The following is a 10554-nucleotide window of genomic DNA, read 5'->3' on the forward strand; positions in this document are numbered from 1 at the left end:
GGAAACAACCTCTCTGCCTCTATCTTGTCTATCCCTTTCATTATTTTAAATGTTTCTATAAGATCACCCCTCATCCTTCTGAACTCCAACGAGTAAAGACTCAGTCTACTCAATCTATCATCATAAGGTAACCCCCTCATCTCCGGAATCAGCCTAGTGAATCGTCTCTGTACCCCCTCCAAAACTAGTATATCCTTCCTTAAGTAAGGTGACCAAAACTGCACGCAGTACTCCAGGTGCGGCCTCACCAATACCCTATACAGTTGCAGCAGGACCTCCCTGCTTTTGTACTCCATCCCTCTCGCAATGAAGGCCAACATTCCATTCGCCTTCCTGATTACCTGCTGCACCTGCAAACTAACTTTTTGGCTTGTGCATGAAACTCTTTTTTTTTTCCAAAAGAGTTTCATGCACAAGGACCCCCAGGTCCCTCTGCACCGCAGCATGTTGTAATTTCTCCCCATTCAAATAATATTCCCTTTTAATGTTTTTTTTTCCAAGGTGGATGACCTCACATTTTCCGACATTGTATTCCATCTGCCAAAACTTAGCCCATTTGCTTAACCTATCTAAATCTCTTTGCAGCCTCTCTGTGTCCTCTACACAACCCGCTTTCCCACTAATCTTTGTCTCATCTGCAAATGTTGTTGCACTACACTCTGTCCCCTCTTCCAGGTCATCTATGTATATTGTAAACAGTTGTGGTCCCAGCACCGATCCCTGTGGCACACCACTAACCACCGATTTCCAACCTGAAAAGGACCCATTTATCCTGACTCTCTGCTTTCTGTTCACCAGCCAATTCTCTATCCATGCTAATACATTTCCTCTGACTCCGCGTACCTTTATCTTCTGCAGTAACCTTTTGTGTGGCACCTTATCGAATGCCTTTTGGAAATCTAAATACACCACATGCATCGGTACACCTCTATCCACCATGCTTGTTATATCCTCAAAGAATTCCAGTAAATTAGTTAAATATGATTTCCCCTTCATGAATCCATGTTGCGTCTGCTTGATTGCACTATTCCTATCTAGATGTCCCGCTATTTCTTCTTTAATGATAGCTTCAAGCATTTTCCCCACTACAGATGTTAAACTAACCGGCTGGTGGGGAGCGGGAGGGGGATGGGGAGTAGGATATGGGGGAGGGGGTGTATTGGGGGGAGTGGGAGGGGGGTGGGGAATGGGATATGGTGGAGGGGGATGGGGATTGGGATGGGGGGAGTGGGGATAAGGGGGAGGGGGGATTGGGGGATTGTCGTTAGAACAAGCGATGACCAGGATGGTTGAAGGTGAACTGGATGGACTCTGGTCTTTGCCTGTCTAGAAATTCCTATGTTCCGATATTCAGGACATATTATACAGCCACATTTTCAGTTATACTAAGCTGCAGTCAGCTCAAGTTACACAATTTATTCTTCTTTAAATAAAGTAATCTTTGTCAGACTTTGAATGCTTAAAGAGGGAACTTGCACTTATATGGTGCCTTTCCTGACCTCAGGCCATCCCATTGCAGCCAGTTAAATATTTTTGCCGTGCAGTGGTTATTGTAATGTAGACAATGCAGCTGTCAGTTTGCACACAGCAAGCTCCCACAAGCAGCTAAATCATAGAAACAACAACAACTTGTATTTATATAGCGCCTTTAACAAACGTCCCAAGGTGCTTCTGTGGATATCTGAACGGAATATATGGAATTAAGAACAGTAAAGTAAACGGGATATATGAAAATGTATAAGCCATGGAAGAATAGCTGGGAGAATGTCAGATTGCAAATAGTGCAACATCAGCTTAGCTAACAGTCTGTCTCAAGGTTTCAAGTCACTAATCCTGCCAATAATATATAATTGTAACATGAAATACATCTGCAGAATTGCAAGGTCTCAGTAAATAGTCACACCATTAGATTGAAACATTTGGAGGCAATACTTGAGCTTTCAAGAAGAACATCTCATATAGATTGACTAATGAGTGGCTGAGTTAGACTGTCAATCCATTTGTATTTTGTTATCTGATTTCAAAACTGTATAACTGTTAACGCTTTACGATGTAACTTCACCTATCCGTAGGGAGTGTGTACGCTCTATCCAGAGAGTATATCTTCTGTCTGATAGGTCTTACTGGCTGGTAATAAAGACTGCTTTGTTCAAAGCACAAGAGGTATTCGACTCAGTAATTTTACTGAACCAGATTGAGGTAAAAGAATCCAGGAATTAACATTTGGTGTCAGAAGTGGGATCTCAACGGACGACTGCCGAAAACTTGCGAATTAAGAGCCAGACTAGCCTTGGACGAGACGAGGGGAAAATGGCCACTGGAGTGAGTATGATTTCAATACTGCTCCAGTTTCCCCCGGTTTCAAAAGTCTGAGGAAAGTTTAGCCACTCGCTGGTTCTCAGGTAGTGTCTGAACGAGATCCAGGACAATCTGGTGAATACCTTTCAAACTTAGAATAGGGATAGAGATAGGGAAATTGTGCGATGATGCAAACCAAGCGGCGACTTGGAAAGATAGTTAGAGCTAGATAGGGATAGATGATCAATCATGGATCCAAAAAAAAATTAATAGGAAAGAAAAGAGACTCTTGTGAATGTCTGTTTAAATGAGAAATGCTTCTGTGACTTTTACTGTAAAAAAAAAAGCCGGGGAGTTGTGGTTTGTTTTATCTCAAACAGAATGAAAGTTTGTTTTAACCCTTCGTAGTGTTGTCCTGTATGTGGGAAGTTTAAGAGTGTGAACCTTATTGAATTACGTATATTCGGATGATAAGTTGCGGAGCCAGGAAATGCCCAAAGGATAGATTTGTTAAAAAGAGAAAAAATTACATGGTCCCGGTGGTTTAAAAAAAAAAGAAAAACTTGTTGAAAACAAACATTCAGAGAAGGCACAGCAAAACAACTGAGATGGATTCAAAAGGATTTAAAAAAAAAATTATATTAAATAACACGACCTTGAGGCTGGAACAATTGAGATAACGAAAAGCAGTCCACAGCCTACGTGCCAGACTTCTCTCTAGTTATAAAAAAAAAGTAACGTACTAAATAGGTGCTGAAAGAAAAAAATGTTCTGAGATTTTAAATTATGAAAAATATAAAATCACTCCTGTCCAATTGGCAGAAAAAAAAACTCCATTAAATTAGGGCTTTCATTGACTGATTGAATTTAAACTGCGCAGTAACGTCAAAGGATAGGGAAATTTGGAGACTAAAATAAATTAATTGAGGCTCATAAGAAATCAAAATTAGAAAATTAGGCTCACAGGGAATAAAATGGGGATTTAAATAGAGGATAGGTGTTCAACTCAGGTACGACGTCGACCTTGTATATCACTTGGCCCGTCTAGGCTCTGATTGAATTTAAAAAAAAAACCCCGCAGCAACTCGGAAGGTAGGGCCGACGCGAACGCGCGGCCGAGAGGAGAAGGGCCGAAGCGAACGCGCAGCGACGTAAACGCGCAGTGAAGCGAACGCGCAGTGACGTCAACGCGCAGTGACGTAGACGCGCAGTGACGCCGACGCGTAGTGACGCAGAGGCGCAGCAACGCGAATCGCGAAAGTCAGTGCTAATGGCAGTAAGTCTGTAAGTCTTAAAGTGTTTAGAGTTTTAAGTTTAGTATTAAGATCGCACGGCTATGCGGACCGTGCGGTGATGCGGGTAATTTTGTAGATCGTGCGGCTATGCGGACCGTGCGGCGATGCGGGTAATTTTGTAGATCGTGCGGCTATGCGGACCGTGCGGCGATGCGGGTAAGTGTTTAAAGTAAAGTTAAAGTATCTTAACTCGCGCGGCGACGCGAGCCACGGGTCGACGCGGATTGCGCGGCGACGTGAACTGCGAGGCGACGTGGTAGTTTAGTATTAAGATCGTGCGGCGACGCGGACCGTGCGGCGATGCGGGTAAGTGTTAGATTTGGAGTTAGTTAAAGTCCGTGTTAGTTCTGTAAAGTCTGTGTCTATTTTTAAGTTTGTTTAAATTGCACGACGACACGAACGCGTAGCGACACAGTAATACGAGGGGCAGTGTGAAAATGGGTAATCAGTTAGATAAAACCACGGATGCGGATAGTCCGCTACAAAAGTTATGTGAGGAATTCCCTGAAAGAGCTGAAGACTTTAGAAAATTATCAGGAGCCCTGAACAAATTATTAGGGGATGACCAGTGGCCTCTAAGTGACACTAGAAGCGTAGAGGTAAAAAAAAAAGCACAGGGATTAATTTGGAGAAGGGGACGAGGAAAAGGGGATAAAAAAAAAATGTAATTGCAACCTGGCGACATTATTGTCAGAAATTAAAAGATGCATCACTTCTATCGAGTTGGCAAACAAGTGCTATTAAATTAGGACTTGCATTGACAGAGGGAACACATGTTAAAACTGTAGACGTCTTTAAAAAAAAAAAGAATGAATGTGCGCACGAGAAACTTGCTAAGAGATCCTCTGGGACCTCTGAGAAAGGTATTGATCAACTACAAGTTAAAATGGCTGGCTTTGTGTTAACCGAGGCTGATGATGAAATTGATGAGTGGCCACTGACTCAGCGCCCAACGGCGCCTCCCGCACCCCCTGGCCTCTTGCTCCAGTCCTCTTCCCAACACCCTCCACCTAACACTCCGGTAAAAAGAGTTAGGAACAACCACATATCACCAAAGCAACAAACCCAAACTGACTCCTCATCCTCTGATAGCGATTCGGATCCCCAGTTCACAGGCAATACAGCCGAAAGGACCAGATCTCACACTTGAAAGGGCAGAACTATATCTCAACATCACAAACAGTCCCGTAAATCTTCTAGTCAACCTACCAGTCCAAGTTGTGAAAGACATAGCAAACACCCCCGCCGATCGAGACGCAGAACTGTCAAGCAGTCAGACAGCTCTGAAACATCCTCCGGCCTAGAAATGATTTCCAAGATCCCAAAGTCCCGACACCAATTCCCTGTCAGACCAATGCCAAACCCTGATGCACAACAAGCTGCAGACCACCTCTCTATAGATGTCTGTGATCTTCAAACAACTATTTGATTGCTCACGCTATCCGGACAGATGGAAAGGGCAGTTAGATATTATTGGCAGAAAAAGAAAGGGGAGGGGGGAGGTGCGCCCCCAACCCGGGTCAAGACTGAATACGTGACTAGAAAGGAAGAGCCATCTCGGGAGGAAGGATCAATAGAACCGTAGTGTGGCATACAGGATTGGATGGATAAGCAAGGATACGGTTATACTAAACAACCAAACGGCCCGAGCCCTGCTAATAAACCTCCCTATTGTCCCCGGCATGGTATGGGAAGAGGCCGGGACTGGGTAAGAGGAATTGACTGTTTTAATTGTGGGCAGGAAAGACATTGGAATAAAAATTGCCCCTACCGTCAGCATGGAAAAGGAAGAGGAGGAAGAGGAGGGGGGCAAGGGGGAAGAGGAGGATCTTACACTAACTTCTCCCAGAACAACCCCTTTGGTCAATTGTCCCCCGATTGACTACGCAGCTTAATTGTGCAGGGATCCTCCCCGGACGACAACCCATTCTGAATGAGTGGCAACCCTTTTTGATAGATACGGGAGCCTTCATGTCTTCTGTACAATCAAAGCTTAAACTCCCTGCCTCTACTGAAACACAGGAACTTTCAGGATTCCTGGGACAAATCTCGACATTCCCAGTGTCAGAACCGGTTAAAATGGGTTACCAGGAAGAATCGGTGGAACATCGAGTTGTTATCACAACCAATCTGGATTGTAACTTGATGGCTAGAGACCTCCTTTGCAAATTCTAGTTGCATTTGGAGTATGGAGATTATTGTAAAACAGGAAACCCTTAAGCGGCAGTATTATACCACTAGAACCCCTCAGTGGTGGTCTCTGGACCTGCCGCAGGCACCCTATCACGTGACCCTGGCATACGATCCCAGTGGAAAGAATATCAGGATCACGAAGGGGAAGTGAAGGGAATTCTATTAAGGGCTAGAGTGACTGGACTGGAAAGAGAGGCAGATTTTGTGGAAGTGGATAAGAATCTGTGGAAACAGCCCCTAACAATGGCACCGCATATTGCTCGTGAAGTATTAGCCCCTCACCATGCTAAAGATTTGGGAGTTATAGTACGCAAGGCCATAGATGAGGCTGACCCTACCAGCCGGGATGTGCAAATCGTAAAACATGGCCGAACAGTCCAATTTAATGGGGACCCCGAGAAAGTATTAACAACTCTACGGCATCATACTGGCTCGGACATACCTGACTATGTGGATCCTCATGTGTGGGCAGAGGACCCCTTTCCAAGTGGGTTATACTCCCATTAATTGAGATCCCAGTGCAGGGCAATGTGGACTGGCCCTCTATCCGACAGAACCCACTGAAATCACAGGCAATCCTAAACTGACTTTTCGGCACTGTACTGCAATTAATCCGGCCTGTTTTCTTACTGAGCCACCCCAAGATGAGGAAGAACCCAGTCATGATTGCTTATCTTTAATTTAAGAGGCCACATCAGTCAGGGAAGATTTAGTTGATGGAAGATCCAGACTGTATTCTTACTGAGCCACCCCAAGATGAGGAAGAACCCAGTCATGATTGTTTATGTTTGTTGACGGAAGTACTTCTATTAATCCAGAAGATACACAAATCTCAGGATACGCCATAGTAAACCAGGAGAATCAGGTCTTGGAATCTGCTGCTTTGAAACCGCCTATTCTGCTCAACAAGCTGAACTATTCGCCCTCACCCAAGCCTGTATCTTGGCCAAAGATCTCAAAGTCAATATCTATACCGACTCTAGGTATGCCTTTGGGGTGGCGCATGATTTCGGACAATTATGGAAAAATAGGGGATTCCTAACCTCACAGGGGAATGAGATATCTCAAACAGTTAGTATCTGATTTGTTGCAAGCCCTCATGTTCCCCAAACGCATTGCCATTGTACCAAGAGGCCAAACAGGCCTCTCGTGACCAACAGATGGTAGTGCCCAAAATTATGAGTCAGACTAAAAATCCTGCGAAGGATAAGTTAGCCTCGGAAAAACCAATGCCAACCATCCAGGATGTTATAAAAGCACAGGGGGACGCTCCTGAAAAAGATAAACTGTTGTGGAAATATTATGCATGTACTTATGACAATGTTTCTAAACTCTGGACCACTCCCGCGGAACAGACTTGCATGTCTGACGAGTTGGCTTCATGGGTTATAGAATGTCTGCATTTTGCTACTCATTGTGGAGCAAGGGCAACAAGTGATACGCTTTTGGCTACTTGGTGGCACCCTAAACTCCAGGCGCTCACCCAGAACATCAGTAGTCGTTGCCTGGTTGGCCAGCAACATATTCCAGGGAAGGGAGTCCCCTGTGATTGGGGTAAAACGCCCCTACCCGAAGGTCCCTTTGAGACATTTCAGTTGGACTACATTGAGTTGCAAAAAGTTCAGTGTTACAGATATGTGTTAGTAATAGTAGATGTGTTTAGCAGATGGATTGAAGCCTACCCTAACCTGGACAATAAGACTCAGACTGTTGTTAAGGTGTTAATGAGGGAAATTGTTCCTAGATATGAGATCTCAGCTAGACTGATGACCACCTATGTTCTTTCTCTGACTCAGGCTCTGCGACTAGTTCACAACCAGGTTCAAGATGCTCACCTCGACCTCCCAGTTTTACCCGAATTGTCCCTCGTGGCACCAGGGAAGTATGGATTCGGAAGGGATTAGAGCCACAATAGGAGGGGCCTTTTTAGGTGTCACTCACTACCCCTACTGCAGCCAAGGTTGAGGGGAAAAGTGCCTGGGTTCACCTGCACCACTGCAAGCTCATCACCATTTAAACAAATTTTGCTGGTTAGTCTAATTCCTGTTTCTGTTCCAGATCTCCTCCTCCCTATAGCTGAACAAGGCAGTTGAAGGAGGATCAGTTTGACCAAATACACTGACGGAGACCTGAAGGGAAACGTGAAAACAGAACTCTTTTTATCAGCTAAATAATGGGACTATTTATAAGATGAGACTGTGTCTGTATGCTACTGTCTGCATAATAGTGTTGATATATGACAGTTTTGGTGCACGGGAAGGAAGACAAAGGCGAGAGCTCCATGTAAACACCTTTTTGTTTATGTCTTACGTTTATGCGGAAAAAGGGCACTTCACTAGATGCTGGGTGTGTTCACATATCCCTATACATTCCAAAGGGGGAATTCCTTTGCGCACCGTTCCCCTGACCCTAACTGAGACTGTTAGATGGATTCAAAGAAACGATATTGGAACAGGTAGCTAACCGCACTGCTGAGGCTCTGGAGGGCATCACAGCTGAAATGGTAGCGATAAGGACCGTAGCATTACAAAACCGAATGGCCCTCGATTACCTGTTAGCTGAGAAAGGGGGAACGTGTGCCCTGATAGGATCTGAATGTTGCACTTACATTCCTGATAGTTCAGAAAACATAACCCACCTTGCCGATCACATAAGGAGGGAGGTGAAAAAGTTATCCACACCAGCAAAAGAACTTAGCAGGTTTGATTGGTTTCTGGGTGGATCTTGGAGATCCTATCTAATACATGGCGCAATTGTTCTCATCATAATAATTACCTGCTGTTTGATTGTTGGTTGCCTTAACCTCTGCTGTAAAGCAATGACAAGGTTAGCAGACCCTCTTGTGGTCAAGGGTTCCCGGGTTATGATCCAACAAACTAGAGAACTACTCAACAATGCAATACTCATAGAATGATCCTAAATGTTATCATAGAATGATAAAAGGGGGGATGTGGATATCTGAACGGAATATATGGAATTAAGAACAGTAAAGTAAACGGGATATATGAAAATGTATAAGCCATGGAAGAATAGCTGGGAGAATGTCAGATTGCAAATAGTGCAACATCAGCTTAGCTAACAGTCTGTCTCAAGGTTTCAAGTCACTAATCCTGCCAATAATATATAATTGTAACATGAAATACATCTGCAGAATTGCAAGGTCTCAGTAAATAGTCACACCATTAGATTGAAACATTTGGAGGCAATACTTGAGCTTTCAAGAAGAACATCTCATATAGATTGACTAATGAGTGGCTGAGTTAGACTGTCAATCCATTTGTATTTTGTTATCTGATTTCAAAACTGTATAACTGTTAACGCTTTACGATGTAACTTCACCTATCCGTAGGGAGTGTGTACGCTCTATCCAGAGAGTATATCTTCTGTCTGATAGGTCTTACTGGCCGGTAATAAAGACTGCTTTGTTCAAAGCACAAGAGGTATTCGACTCAGTAATTTTACTGAACCAGATTGAGGTAAAAGAATCCAGGAATTAACACTTCACAACACTGTTATAAAGACAAACATTTGACACTGAGTCACATAAAAAGAAATGATGGCAGAAGAAGGAGGTTTTAAGGAGTGCCTTAACGGAGGAAATAGAGAGATAGAGAGGTGGAGAGGTTTTGGGACGGAGTTCCAGAGCTTGGGGCCCAGGCAACAGAAGGCACGGCCACCAATAGTTGAGTGATTATAATCAGGGATGCTCAAGAGGACAGAATTAGAGGAGTGCAGACATCTCGAGGGGTTGTGGGGCTGAAAGAGATTACAGAGATAGGGAGGAGTTGAGGGGCCATGGAGGGATTTGTAAACAAGGATGAGAATTTTGAAATCGAGGCGTTGCTTCACCGGGAGCCAATGTAAAGGGGGTAATGGGTGAGCGGGACTTGGTGCGAGTTAGGACACGGGGCAGTGAGCACAGGGGGTGATGGGTGAGCGGGACTTGGTGCGAGTTAGGACACGGGGCAGTGAGCACAGGGGGTGATGGGTGAGCGGGACTTGGTGCGAGTTAGGGCACGGGGTAGTGAGCACAGGGGGTGATGGGTGAGCGGGACTCGGTGCGAGTTAGGACACGGGGCAGTGAGCACAGGGGGTGATGGGTGAGCGGGACTTGGTGCGAGTTAGGGCACGGGGTAGTGAGCACAGGGGGTGATGGGTGAGCGGGACTCGGTGCGAGTTAGGACACGGGGCAGTGAGCACAGGGGGTGATGGGTGAGCGGGACTTGGTGCGAGTTAGGGCACGGGGTAGTGAGCACAGGGGGTGATGGGTGAGCGGGACTCGGTGCGAGTTAGGACACGGGGCAGTGAGCACAGGGGGTGATGGGTGAGCGGGACTTGGTGCGAGTTAGGACACGGGGCAGCGAGCACAGGGGGTGATGGGTGAGCGGGACTTGGTGCGAGTTAGGGCACGGGGTAGTGAGCACAGGGGGTGATGGGTGAGCGGGACTTGGTGCGAGTTAGGGCACGGGGTAGTGAGCACAGGGGGTGATGGGTGAGCGGGACTTGATGCGAGTTAGGGCACGGGGCAGTGAGCACAGGGGGTGATGGGTGAGCGGGACTTGGTGCGAGTTAGGACACGGGGGCAGCGAGCACAGGGGGTGATGGGTGAGCGGGACTTGGTGCGAGTTAGGACACGGGGCAGTGAGCAGATGGGTGAGCGGGACTCGTTGCGAGTTAGGACACAGGGCAGCGAGCACAGGGGGTGATGGGTCAGCGGGACTTGGTACAAGTTAGGACACAGGGCACAGGGGGTGATGGGTGAGCGGGA

At 45.8% G+C, this 10554-nt stretch overlaps 1 long non-coding RNA gene across 1 annotated transcript; it reads left to right on the top strand.

Annotated features, from left to right (window-relative positions):
- The first annotated feature begins 2328 nt into the window (after positions 1-2328).
- On the top strand, positions 2329-9223 carry LOC139280931 (uncharacterized). The gene is made up of 2 exons (XR_011596793.1): positions 2329-3582; positions 7845-9223. It is a non-coding gene; the product is annotated as an uncharacterized lncRNA (long non-coding RNA).
- Positions 9224-10554: the final 1331 nt, after the last annotated feature.

This window comes from Pristiophorus japonicus, chromosome 15 (assembly GCF_044704955.1).
Source record: "Pristiophorus japonicus isolate sPriJap1 chromosome 15, sPriJap1.hap1, whole genome shotgun sequence".
NCBI lineage: Eukaryota > Metazoa > Chordata > Chondrichthyes > Pristiophoridae > Pristiophorus > Pristiophorus japonicus.